Source organism: Lolium perenne, chromosome 5 (genome assembly GCF_019359855.2).
Source record: "Lolium perenne isolate Kyuss_39 chromosome 5, Kyuss_2.0, whole genome shotgun sequence".
Taxonomy (NCBI): Eukaryota; Viridiplantae; Streptophyta; class Magnoliopsida; order Poales; family Poaceae; genus Lolium; species Lolium perenne.
The window spans coordinates 105,078,610-105,091,869 of record NC_067248.2 but is presented as its reverse complement, the minus strand read 5'-3'; the positions used below and the strand labels follow the sequence as shown (position 1 = coordinate 105,091,869).

Sequence of the window (13,260 nt, the reverse complement as noted above, 5' to 3'; positions counted from 1 at the left end):
AATTAGTTACATCATTGGCATCAGCAGTCCACTTGACTGAACAACAGAATCAAAGTTTATTTAGACACCTTTAATTCCCAGACACATGACAACTGGATTACCATGACAAGTGCATAGGAGATTCTTTAGAACATTTTCTGTCAAAGTTTGCCTATTTTTCAATTCATGTATCTCTTGGCGTGCCTTGGCAATTAATTCATCAGCATCTTTGTTTTCCCGCCCAAATATATTGTGGGGACCCCGGACTAGCTGTCCGAAATACCCTGTTATGTATACAGTTCACGTTCCCATGATCAGTGTGCCGTGAACACATAACCGAACTGATATCAAATTACATCATCCTTTACAAAACGGAATAAGAAAATTACAATAAGGTCACATGACCCATCTTTACAAGATAGCCTCGAAGGGCCTAATCTAATCATCAGAGTAGCAGAATCACTTCAGCAGCGTAGAGCCCAAGTCATCTGCCTTAACCCTACAGGCAACTGACTGGGAAGACGTTCCTAGCTCGCATAGACGTCGTCAACTCCTTCTTCATCTGTCGAAGTCCTCCAGGTCTGGCCAAGTAAATAGCCAGGGACAAAGCCGTGAGTACATTTGAATTGTACTCGCAAACCATCAAGAAGGTGATAACAATTCTAACTAAAGAAGACAAGAGAGGAAGAATAGTTTCTCTGGTGGATATAGCATGTGAAAGAGAATAAGTTTCTCTTGTGGATATAGCATCCCAACATCACAGTTGAAGGGGACACTTAAGAGGGTTCTATGACATCTCTATATATTTGTTGAAGAAGATACTTCAAAAGATATCCTATGACATCTCTATATCTTTGTTGAAGAAGATACTTCAAAAGATTTCCACAACATAAAACACTAGGATGGGGTAACCCAATTTATTTGTCCTTCCCGACCATCTCCATATTGTCGACACAACCTTTCTCGTACCCTTCTGGTACTTCAAAACAAGTTCTTTCCTTTCATTTGCCAAACCATTTTGTAAACCAAAACTCATCAGGCTAAGCAACAGCCATTCCAACCGTCCATGACCGCGGACGCGGCTATTCGAATAGATTTTACTCTGCAGAGTTTGCACACTTTCCCCACCTCTATCCGGATACCTATCGTGTGGGCATCATCCCCGAATAACAACATATGCCACGACGGATACCCGAACATAGCCTTTCGCCCATTCGACTTAGCAAGAGGTCCTACCCTATGGAGTATGTACCTCCCCGGCACCGTGGCAGCTCACCTCCCTTTGAGCGTGGCTCCACCGCCAAGCCAGGAGACCCATAGTGTCTTCCGGACGGGTCAGCCCCGAAGGCCTCCCGTTATACTATTGTCCCAACCATGACAACCCGGACTCGGGGGTAACCGTACCCTTGTATAGTTGTGCGGTGCCTCATGCTAAGAAGAACAAACGTCAAGCTAAGCTCCGTGCCCACGTTGGAGTAGCTGTGGTTGCGCGGGTTAATTGTCATGGGTGAATACTTAGACGCCAATGTTTTCATAAAACAAGATTCTCTTTCCAACCATCTTTGCCAAGATCCTTTTCTTTCATAAACACACACTTAGGTAAGTCCAACTTACCCAAGGTTTTCCAAAAATTCTTTTCAACAAGGTATTTTTCCAAGGGGGTCCCAACCTATGGTTTCATGTAAGAACTAAGAGACAACAGTGGCATGATGCCAACCATCATACCACTAAGGAGGTGATAAATGAGGTGTCAAGGGGATCATACATAGTTAGGATAAGAATACATAGGGACAACATAAGTAGTATGATTAAACAAGGGTCATGATGTTAATCATCATGCCACTAAGAAGATGCTAATATAGGTGGTCAAGGGGGCATACATGCTTAGGGTAAGCATGCATGTTGTCAACATAAGAGGGAAAATACTTTTCAGATTTGTGGTGTTAACCAACCAACACTAATAGAAGTGAGGGTGGTCAACGATATTTGACATACCTAAGGTAGGTAGGCATACTCATCTCAAAATGAGAGTACACCAAGATCATGATGTTGTTACTACTACACTCACAAGGGTTGTAGGAGTGAATCGACAAGAAGTGTCACATGCTTAAGGTAAGCATGTAACTCGACAAGGTAGGATGGCGTAGCCATGATCAACAAGTATACCAACAATTACTAAGATGATCATGAAGTATGACCAAGAGGATCATCATCCTTAAGACAAAGCATGCATCGACAAGATAAACAGACTAACACACACAAGGTCAAGAGACAAGAGTAATAATAAGGTGACAACAATATGAGACACGTCAATCAGAGATCAAGAGATGGCTTGCCTTGGCTTATTTGTCCCTGGACTTCTTCAACTTCATCAATATAAGAATACCAACAATATAAATAAAATCCTTGTCCGAACCACTTCTCTCCTTCTCCGAAATTGTTCGCATCTATCGCCGGAAAAATATAAAAGGAACACAATCAACACACTGTACCAACAAAACAATTACTCAACAATCAACAAACAAGAGCTAACCACTTTACTAAGTGCTATCATACCAAGAACTTATAGTTTCTTCAATCATTTTAAAAGACAACCAAATTATCTCGCTTAACATAGACATGAGAGCAACGCAAATTAGCAATTGCCTCTCTGGTTATTGTTGTGGCATAAACTAGTTATTCCCTGTTATATAACAACACAAAGAAGACAAGTGCATTGGTTTTGCATCAAAAACATTTATATTTTATTTTTAAACATTTTTTGGAAAAGCTGAACTCATATTCCTACTTTATTTTGCTCACAGAACATTGCATAAGTACGTTAAGCCAAAATTATATCACTGGATAGCTTTATAAAAAAAATTGGTTCACTAAATTTGAAGTTATAAAAGATTTTTAATAATTAAATTACTGGCCAGAGGGACCAAAACAGAGTTTAATTCCTTATAAAATCTCAGATGCTCAATAAAATCTGAGCTCTGGATATGTTGTTAGCAACACAATTGTGAGTGTAGCAAAAGTGGTTTCATTCCAAAATAATATTTTAAGCTCCTGAAATAATTCCTCAAACACAGATTCTGAATAAACTTGTATTAAATACCATAATTTCATATTTTAACATAATATACTCAAACCAGTGCCAAAAATTGGGTAATAGGATAAGGTTAACTACAAAGTTTGATTTGGGCTCAAAATGTTTTTGAAACTCTCACAATTGAATTATCAAGGCTACTGCATGTTTGTACCATTTTAAAAACTGAGGAAAACCTAAAAAAGATCTTGGTCTAAAACTGGCCTGAGGTGATTAGGATTTTGTTATAGGACACTACCAAATTGGAATCACTTGGTTTTGGTCAAAGATGAATTTTTGGTGAATTAAAAGCTAGCAACTATGTCTACAGTACACATAGGACAAGTTTAATTCACCAAAAATCGTACAAAACTCATAAAAATATGAGACCAGTGGCATTGTAAAGATATTGAAATTTATGATCTAAAGCAATTTGTTTCACTCGATTTGGGTTTGTAAATCTTGAGTTATTCACATTTTAGTGCCTCTGGTTTTAACCACTACTTAACAGCAAAATTCAAAGTTTAAACTAATTAAAACGGGCGGGAAACTACTGGGCTGTGCGGGGTTTTTGTTGTGGGCCGGCCCAGGAGATTATCCAGGTGGAGGGAGGGAAAAAAAGAAAAACAAAAAGGGGCCAGCATTGGGCCCCGCATGCATGGGCCAGCGTGGCCTTGCGTCCATGCACGCGTACGGGAGGACGTCCTGGGCGTCGTTCTCTTCTGCCCAGGCACGCTCGGCGGCCGCGAGAAGAAAGGAAGAGGGGCGGCCGGGGCTCACCTGGAGGCGACGGAGGTCGACGGCGAGGCTGGGCAGGGGCGCGGCGAGTCGAGGCTGTCCAGCGGCGCGCTCGGTGGCGTCCTCCATCTCCACAGCAGCTCCCCCCCGGCGACGAGTCCCTCGCAGCACTTCCCGGCCGAACAGCAACAACGGCGTCCTCCGGCGAACCTGTGTGGCGGGAGGGTGCGCATAAGGACGAGCAGGCGAGGGTGAACAAGGTGGGGCAGAGAGGGAGGGGCGGAGACGTCGGGGTGAGCTGCACTTGCTCGCCACCCACACGGTGATCACGCCGGCGCGTTCTTCTCCGGCGAGCAGGGGCCAGGGGGTGCTGCTGATCTCCTGGGCGTGGGGAGAGGGAGTGGAGGGGGAAGTGGTGGTGTGGAGAGGAGAGTGTCCAGGGGCGGGCTTCTTATAGCCGAGCGGGCGGGGTGTGGGCGGTGGCTACGGCCAATGGCGGAGCATGGTGGTGGAGTTGGCCAATGGAGGGCCAGCTTCTGACGTTGGGGAGGTGGGGGCGTGGTGACGTCATGCTGTAGACGTCAGCAGGCGGGGAATGGCACGTGGGAAGGGGAGTCGAGCGGGAGGGGTCTCTGTCGAGGCGTGCTCGAGCTCTCCTCGGGTTAGGGTGGAGTGGGCTGCGGCCTTCTTGGCTTGGGGCTGAGTTTGGAGAGAGGGGAGAGGGTCCAGGGTAAGGTTTAGAGAGATTGGGGTCGGGCCAAGAGGGGTGCACGGGCTGGTGTCCAAAGAGGATCATGGCCCGGCCATGTTGAAGAAAGAAAAAGAGAGAGAAGGGAAAGAGAGAGGGGGTGGTGTTCTTTAGGGCTTTGCAAGAGAGAGGGGAGTAAAAAGAGAGGGGTGGATGGTGATGGTGTCAAAGAGAGAAGGTGGTCCGGCCAGGTTCTTGAGAGTTTAGAGAGAGAGAGAAAAGATATTATTTATTTGAAACTATCAAAAGACCATGTTGGTCCAATAAGGTTTGGAAATTTTGAAGTCAAGGTGTGGGGGAGATGGTGGGTGTAGGGGTGGAACAAACTTCCCATGTGCATGGCATGGTTTGCACAAGGGTGGCAAGGTTTTTGAATTTTCCAAAACAAGGTGATTGGAAGATGGTGAGGGCATTATCTTGATATTTGAAAATAAAAAGTAGGGAGAAGGGAGGGTGCATGGTGGTGTTGCCATCCGAGAGGTGAAGAACTAGGGGTGATATTTTTGGAGAGTTTTGAATTTGAACAACTCATTAAGGACTTGCAAGATCATGGCTCACCCTATGGAGATTTTTGGATAAGAGCATGGAATGGTGAATATACCATTTTCAAGTAGGGATGAGATAAATAATTTATATGAAGAAGGACTAAGTGGTGAAAAAGAGGGAAATAGGGCATAGATCCATTCTCAAGATTGTAGGTAGTTGGGTTGGGATACTAGTTAATCAAAAACCAAGGAGACTTAGAGAGAAAGATATTTTAGGGTTCTAGATTAAGAGGGAACTACTTTTCTTAGGTCTAGGTTTGTGATGCAAGGGAATAGTTGGATTCCTCTTTTATCTACACAAAAGAGCAACAAGTGAGTGGTATGCATGACTACTAAGGTCAAAGGGTTGTCCAAAAAGATTTCTTGAGTAGAGTTGGAGGGCTTTGGGTAGATAATCCATTAGTTGGACAATTTAGCACTACCCAGATCAAGCAAGGATGGAGTTGTGATCTTGTTTGAATTTATTATTGGTAATGACCCTACCATGGATATTTGATCACATATCAAATAGCTTTTCTTTTTAATTTATTTTGGTGTCTATGGCCTTGTTTGTGATATAGATTAAACAGATATGCTTACTTGAAATATTTGGAAAAGAGTAGAGGCCTTAGAAGAGTAGAATTATCCATAAGGGAATAGAAAATATGGGTCATTCCATTTTATTTTTAGGAAACCGAAACTTCACATAAAGTAAGGGTAAGCCATTTGGTAAATACTTTGTGCCAAAACAAAACAATGTCTTTTTAGAATTTTTTTTTGTAATACCATGATCAAAGGTGATCATAGTCAAATTTAAAAGAAGGGCTTTTGACAAAATCCTTTGAATTAAGATTTTGGGTCATAGGTCAAAACAAAAAGTGGTTCTGGGGTTTAGGTCAAAAGGTTCAATTATTTGAAAGAGAGGAGATTAAGGTAATACAAGGGTGACCATAGCTTCACTATTTTTCTGGAGACTAGAAATTGTGTGTTGAGGTGTTTATGGGGAAAACACCAAGCATAGGGTATATGCATTGGTAAAGAAAGGAGAAGACTTTCCAGGGCCACACATGTGTTTTATTTAGTGAGTTGTTGAGTTGTTTTAACACTAGAGGTGTTATTCTTAAGGGTAGCTCAAAACAAAACTCAACAAGCAAATCAAGACAATTCATCTACCAACAGATCAAGGCAATTCATCTTAATTAGTCTTTAGAAAAAGTTTTTGTTCCCCCTAATTTTTGCACTTTGGATAATTAAACAAGCTTGCAAAAAGTTGGGGTGTTACATATATCAACTGCCTCTTGGAGTGCATTCCCCAAATCTCTTTGTGCCGGATTAAGTTGACCAATAGATACCATGGGCCTATGCGAGCAATATGCACTCTCACTGCTGCTTTGTGAAACATCAATACTTGAGGCATTGGCCCTTGCTTCTGGCATTGTAGCTTTATTTGAAGCCTGAAATTTAGATAAAACAAGTTACAACATCATATGATGCAATAAAAGACCTCCAATTTCAAGAACATCATTGAGCTGATATAACATAACAAGCAATCCAAAATAGAGCCTCGTACATCTATTTCTTCTGGAATGGTTGGTGAACTGGACTCAGTGGACCAATGAGAGCACGTGCCACTGTCACTGTTGCTCTGTGAAATGACCGCAACACTTGATAAATGGGTTGTCCCTACTGACATTACAGCTTTGTTTGCAGGCAGAAACTAAGACAAAACAAGTTAAAATGCAATACAATACAAGGCAAACAAACAGCATTGTTGACATAATTTTGAAAGAACCTGTTATCACCAGATTTTGGCCAAATCAGGAGATGGGCCGTAAGTGAAGATGGGCTTGAAAGATATACACGTGGAGCATCTTTGAAGCGGCCTTGCGCGAAGAGTTTGGGCTAGATTGCCCGTGTATCTGTAAATATAGTAGATCGTATTTTAGTTTAGAATTAAAAGATAGAGTTTAGCCCGTGCACGGTTAGGTGCACGCCCGAATTAGAAAGTCCCTTGGACTATAAATATGTATCTAGGGTTATCGAAAAAGGAGGACAATCACGTTCACAACAAACACAAATCAGGCGCATCGCCACCCCTTCTTTCGAGGGTTTCTCCCGGGTAAGCATCATGCTGCCGATCTAGGCAGTACCCGTTTATTCGTTACCTTGTGTTGCTCGTGCTGAAGCGTTGTTGATGGCGAGTAGCACTATTTGTCATAGGTGTTTTGGGGCTTGCATGGATGCTTTTCTTATACATGCTTGCTTAGCTATGCTGCCCCACGATATCTAGCTGTCCTTATACCTACCTAGGTGTAAGGGCAACACCGTGCTTGTTCGTTATTTAGTAGATCCAATATGTTATAGTTGCTCCTTGATTCTTCAAGGATTGGTTTAATATCTGTATGGTTAGGCCTTGCAAACGGGTTGAACGATCCGGTAGCACGTAAGGTACGGTTTGTTAGTCCTAAGAGGGATGTTCCGGGAATTAACTTAATGTTGGTTTTTAGGCCTCTTTTAGGGTTAGCTTTCCATTATCTTTCGTGTCTATTAGGCTCAACTACGCGTAGGATGTTCCGATCATGCGGTGAAAACCCTAAACTGTCATAGATTAGATTAACTTTGTATTGACCAAGCAGGAGCCCCATGTCATCGTTATCCTGACGTGAACCATGGGGCGATCGGCTCTATGAGCCAATCCACAGGGCAACCTGAGAGCCGATCGGGCTCGTATTTAATGTTTATGTGTCTGCCATGCAGGAAACTAATCGAAGCAATCCAACACCTTCCTGACCAGGTATAGGTCAGGTGGCACGCCCTTGCAACCGCTAGGACGTGTGCCGGAACATTTGCGGGACGACGTCGAGGGACCAGGGCCCCCTGCAGTCTTGGAAGCCTCCCGGCTCTTCGTGTTGCTTAACCACTGCTCGCCGGTGGGTTTTGGCAGGCAACAGAACCATGGGCAGATACAACAAAGAAACCAGTTAAGCCACATGCCTCTTAGAACAAACCAAACTAGATCATGGCGATGATGTATACAATGAACCAAGCAACTAGACATCATGTGCCCAATAACGAAGCCAGGTCACTGCACAGAAGAAATCTAGCAAATAGCCAAATACAGTCAAAAGATGTGCATGTTGGATTTGATACAATTAGGAAAATAATGTATGATTGATTTAAGCATGACTCAGATAGTGCCTTCGACATCGCAGAAGGTCAATGCAACAATTAATTGTATGGCTTGTATGAAGTGCCATAACATTTAAATTAAGCATAACGAGGCATTGCTTAATCTGATAACTGAGTGCTAGCTCAGTGGCAAGGCTTGCGAGTGCGCAGCCAGCCCACCCGGGTTCGAGTCCCAACGGGACCGAATTAAACGGGGTGTTATCTAGCGCGTATAAATTCGCTGCCATAGAGGTCTCATCATCTATCTCACAACGTATATCCAAGGGAGGGAATCTTCCTACGTTGGTCAACGTTTAGGCAATGCTTAATCTTGAATTCATGATCAAACTCAAACAAAAAAGGGCATATAACAAGTAGCACCATGTGCATCATGTATAATAGATTACTAGAAACTGAATGAAGAAATTGAACATGGAGCGTATTATATAAACAGCCAGATCATTTGAATATGGATATACCACATCATGTCAATGGGACTCAGAAAAACAAAGTAGACATTTAAACAAGTAATATAACTATTTTTTCACCATGTTTCAAGTAGAATAGGAAGCTAGGTTAGGAATAAAGCAATCATGTTTCAAGTAGAATAGGAAGCTAGGTTAGGAATAAAGCAATAAAAAAACACGAAGTGCATCATTTCAGCTAGGATCATTTCTATCAAACTTCATGCACTAGCCATGGAACAACAGGCAAACTCAATGAAGCAACAGGCAAAAAATTAACATAATAGAATTTCAGGACTTGTATTAACATAGCCAAATCATGTAACTTATACCCAGGCATGCCGGATGCCAGATGGGTCAAAGGCAGTGTGCAATGTTCCATATGGTCATTGTTTATATTTTATTAGATTCCATTAGGCAACTTAGGTAGTGCAACATACAGAAAGTGATGCAATTGAACTATGCACAGGAGGTAAATTAACATTCCAAAAAAAGCAGGGAACTTACGTGAGCTTTTTTTTGAGTCACACGGACCTCATCGGGTATTTGGACAGAAGAACCTGGTGCCTCACTGTTTCTCCTCTGCATGAAGGAGAGGCCAATTGTAAACAGAAACAGGATCCAAGATATAGAAGTTTGCATTAAGCAATATACAAAAAACAGCAGGTACTTACATGATTATAGGCGAGCTTTACTCTACGTTTATGAGTGTAAGATGTTCCTGCTGCACGTGTAATAACAACAAACAGTTACGAGTCACGGCTTTGCTATAATTAAATTGACACCAAATAGTAGTAGAAGCATTATGACGTGCATAAACATGTAATACAGGATCGCAGAAAGATATCAAACATGATGTAACTAGAGCAGTAGCCTATGGCCAAATAGTGAGAAATTGTAATCGTGTCAATTGTGGACTTGTATAGCCTACCCCAACTTGTTTGGGAATAAAGGCTTTGTTGTTGTTGTTGTTGTTGTTGTTGTTGTTGTTGTTGTTGTTGTTGTTGTTGTTGTTGTTGTTGTTGTTGTTGTTGTTGTTGTTGTTGTTGTCAATCGTGGACATGTAGAGCATTCAACGGCTCATGATTGGTGGCTCATATTTTGTAGAGTTTCAGCGAATTGGTGGGTTAGGTTACTCAGACCACCACACTGTGTATTTATATCATCTGAGTGAGGGTTACAATACTACTGGACATGGGCCTCTATGGGCCTCACACTAGATACAATATTACTACAGCGCTACTACTAAACTCACTCATGGTCCAATACACCCCCTCAAGATGATCAAGGGTAAACAACCATGGCCATCTTGCAACAACAACATGACACATATGACAACTACCAGTAATGAACATTCAGCATAACTCCTAGGATACATGACAACATTGCACTTTCCATCATCTTGTCATCTCGATTCATCTCTTCATCAGCAGCGAAGATATCCAGCTTCAACCATCTGGGATACGCACAACTCCTAACCATACACGTCCTCAACAACCCCGGCTGCCTCACCACACAAGTTCCGCAGAACCATCCACACTTGCCTCAATGTCCTCAACCTCTCTTCTCCACTCTGCCCGGCCACTGACCTCTTCCGTCTCTCCCAAAAAACCCCAGCCAACTCCTGCCTCAACCATCCACTCCCCAAGCACCCATGCCTATCCCCCGGTCAGGCCTCAACCAGTCTCACCTCAGGCACGCATGCCTTTCCCCTGGACATATCCACAACCATCACCATCACCACTAAACCGCAGCCTCATCAACTCCATCACGACTCAACCGCAGCCTCATCAACTCCATCACCACATATCCTCACAGCCTCACATCTCCATTTTCTCCTCACTTCCACTCGGATGGCGCCTTGTCTGCGCGCCCTGGCCAACCTGGCGGACCGCACCTGGCCACATCGACCGGCTCGCGCTGGTCAACGTCCAGCACCAACCTCCGGCTCCGCCCTGCGCTCAAAGGCTCGCCCCACTCCGCACGCCTCCAACTTCTGCCCCTCACACGGATCCAGATCTCTCTGCCACGGATTCACTTCCTCTTCTCTCCTTTCTAAACCAAAACGATCTTCACCCTCTTCTTTCTCCCTGCGCGAGCAGCCGCCGATCTCACACAGCTCACATCGCTGTGTGTGATAGCCGCAACCCACGCAGAGCACCTGATGCGGCCTCCCGCCGCCTGGATTTCTACATCTCAACGGTGGGTTTTGTGATCAAAGGAAGAACTTGTTTGGTACTGTTTGTGGCGGCTAGCAGGAAGGAAACCTAGGCTCTGATACCATGTAGAGTTTCAACGAATGGGTGGGTTTGGTCACGGAAAAACATACTTATGTGTCGTGTTTAAACCTAAAGGATGAGGTGGTTATCAACGAAAGCACTTGTAAGTTAGAAATATAGCACGAATTCAGAAATACAGTCAGCTGCAATACTCCTAACAGAACAAAACGCGCAGGGATGTCTGGTTACCTATTTCTGGGCGGTGTTTAGACGTGTTCTGCATTCTTACGGGTGACGTGGAGGTCGGCGAGGGGACTGCTGTTGCGGTGGGTGCCGGGGAAGCAGATCTTGGGGGGTCGGAGAAGGACATGTTGGGAGGTCGATGAAGTGTTCAGCGCGCCGGCCGAACTAGAAGGTCGGTGAAGCAGATGATGTGCAGTGCACGGGGGCGTCGGTGTCGGCGAAGCTGGTCAGGTGCGGTGGTCGATAGAGTCGGCGAACGAGATACGGTGCGGTGGACGCCGGAGTAGGTGCGGATCAAGCAGATAGGGCAGCCTCGGGGTTTGAAGCCGTGGCAGCTTGAACGGCGAAGTGCGGCGGTGATTTTCCGGTGCGGCGGCCGGGAAGGTCTGGAGGTAGGTAAGAGGGGCGGTTTCTCTGAGGGCTTGCGGGCGAAACTAGGGCGAAGCTGGGCGATAGAGGAGTCGAAGGGAATTTCGCAGTCCTTCTTTTGAGGAAAAAAATATTCGCAGATCTGAAACTTTGCGGCGTGAGATATTTGGGCGTTGGCGGGAATTTTACCGCTCAATGATATTAAATTTTGGCTGCAGTAGGTAATAATAATAAAAAATAGTAGGCCCTACTAGTACTGTACGTCTGTTCAGGAATCCAAGGGGGTAGAGGTAGAGGTATAGATATATAGACAATATAGAGATATAAGAAATGGCGGGGGCTAGCGGAAATGCACTTTGGCTCATAGGAGCATATGCTCCCATTATGTGAATCCATATTTCAAAGTGTCAAAAAATTCTAAACTAAAATTGTACATGTATATCTAGACATTTTATGTTGGTACACAAGTTTTCTCACAAAAAAATTGTGTGGCTCCTGTAAAAAAAGACAAATTTTGATGTTGCAACACGACTACGTACAGTACATTTTTTGCCTTTTTTGTACACGCCACACAAAATGTCGTTTTTCCACGAAAACTTGTGAACGAACATATGATGTCACAATGTATACCAAAAAAATTAACATTTATATAATTGTTTTTTTTATCATTTTCTATAATGGGTGCATATGCACGCGTGTGCCAAAATGCCACATCCGGGGGCTAGGAGTTTCTAAACTTCTTATGGCACATCAAATAAAATGTTGTTCAATCAATAATAATAATGTGCTTATGATTGTTACTCCCTTCCACCATGAATAAAGTCCACATCGGTTTCGTGTCAAACTTTGACTCGAGATTTAGGTACCCACATGATAGTGCTAGTATCATAGCTAGTATCATACACATTGGTCCCACAAAAATGTTGATGTGGCAGCTAATTAAGTAGGAGAGAGGAGATTAGTGTAACATAGGTAGATACTGTATCATAGCGCAAACAACGAGAAAAGTTAATGCTAAACAAATCTTGTACACAAATTTGCATTGAGATTCTAAAAAATAATAAATGTAGCATTACTATAATACTACTCCATGATACTACCCACTATAGAAATAGTATGACTAGCCTAATTTTATGACATCCGCAAAATATACCATTGGAAAGTTCATCGAAACAAGCATCCGATGATATAATTCTGAATGACATGCAACTCATAATTGGCGGGCCCAAGTATTAGTCTAAGTTTGCCTGTGAAAACAAATTGGCATTGTACTCTAGGACAAAGGGAGACTACTCACAATGGCAATATCATAAGTAGTATCATGCACTACATGCATGCAAAATGTTGATGTGTCATATCAATTAATGATGAAAGAGACGATAGTGGTATCATAGGTAGATATCGTATCATAGCATGTAGAACTAGAAAAATTACTGCCAAACAAATCTTGTATACACTTTTGTATTGAGATTCTACAAATCACTAAATACATGTAACATATTATACTACTACATAATGATACTATGGATTGCGAAAATAATATCGTACATTAGTATCATAAGCATGATACTATTATATGATACTCCCCATTGTGACTAGTCTAATAATAACAATAGTACTCAAATTTGTCTTGTCCCTCGGGTGTTTAGAAGTATATGTTCGGTCCCTCAAGTATTTAAGAATTATGCTTGGCCCCTCAACTCTAATGTGGTAAAAATTGAGCACTTGAACACTTAGT

The 13,260-nt window shown here is 43.0% G+C and overlaps 1 long non-coding RNA gene across 1 annotated transcript; it reads right to left on the bottom strand.

Annotated features, from left to right (window-relative positions):
* Positions 1 to 284: 284 nt before the first annotated feature.
* LOC139831276 (uncharacterized) lies at positions 285 to 2,399 on the bottom strand. The gene is made up of 2 exons (XR_011745973.1): positions 2,316 to 2,399; positions 285 to 560 (listed from the first exon to the last, which is right to left on the bottom strand). It is a non-coding gene; the product is annotated as an uncharacterized lncRNA (long non-coding RNA).
* Positions 2,400 to 13,260: the final 10,861 nt, after the last annotated feature.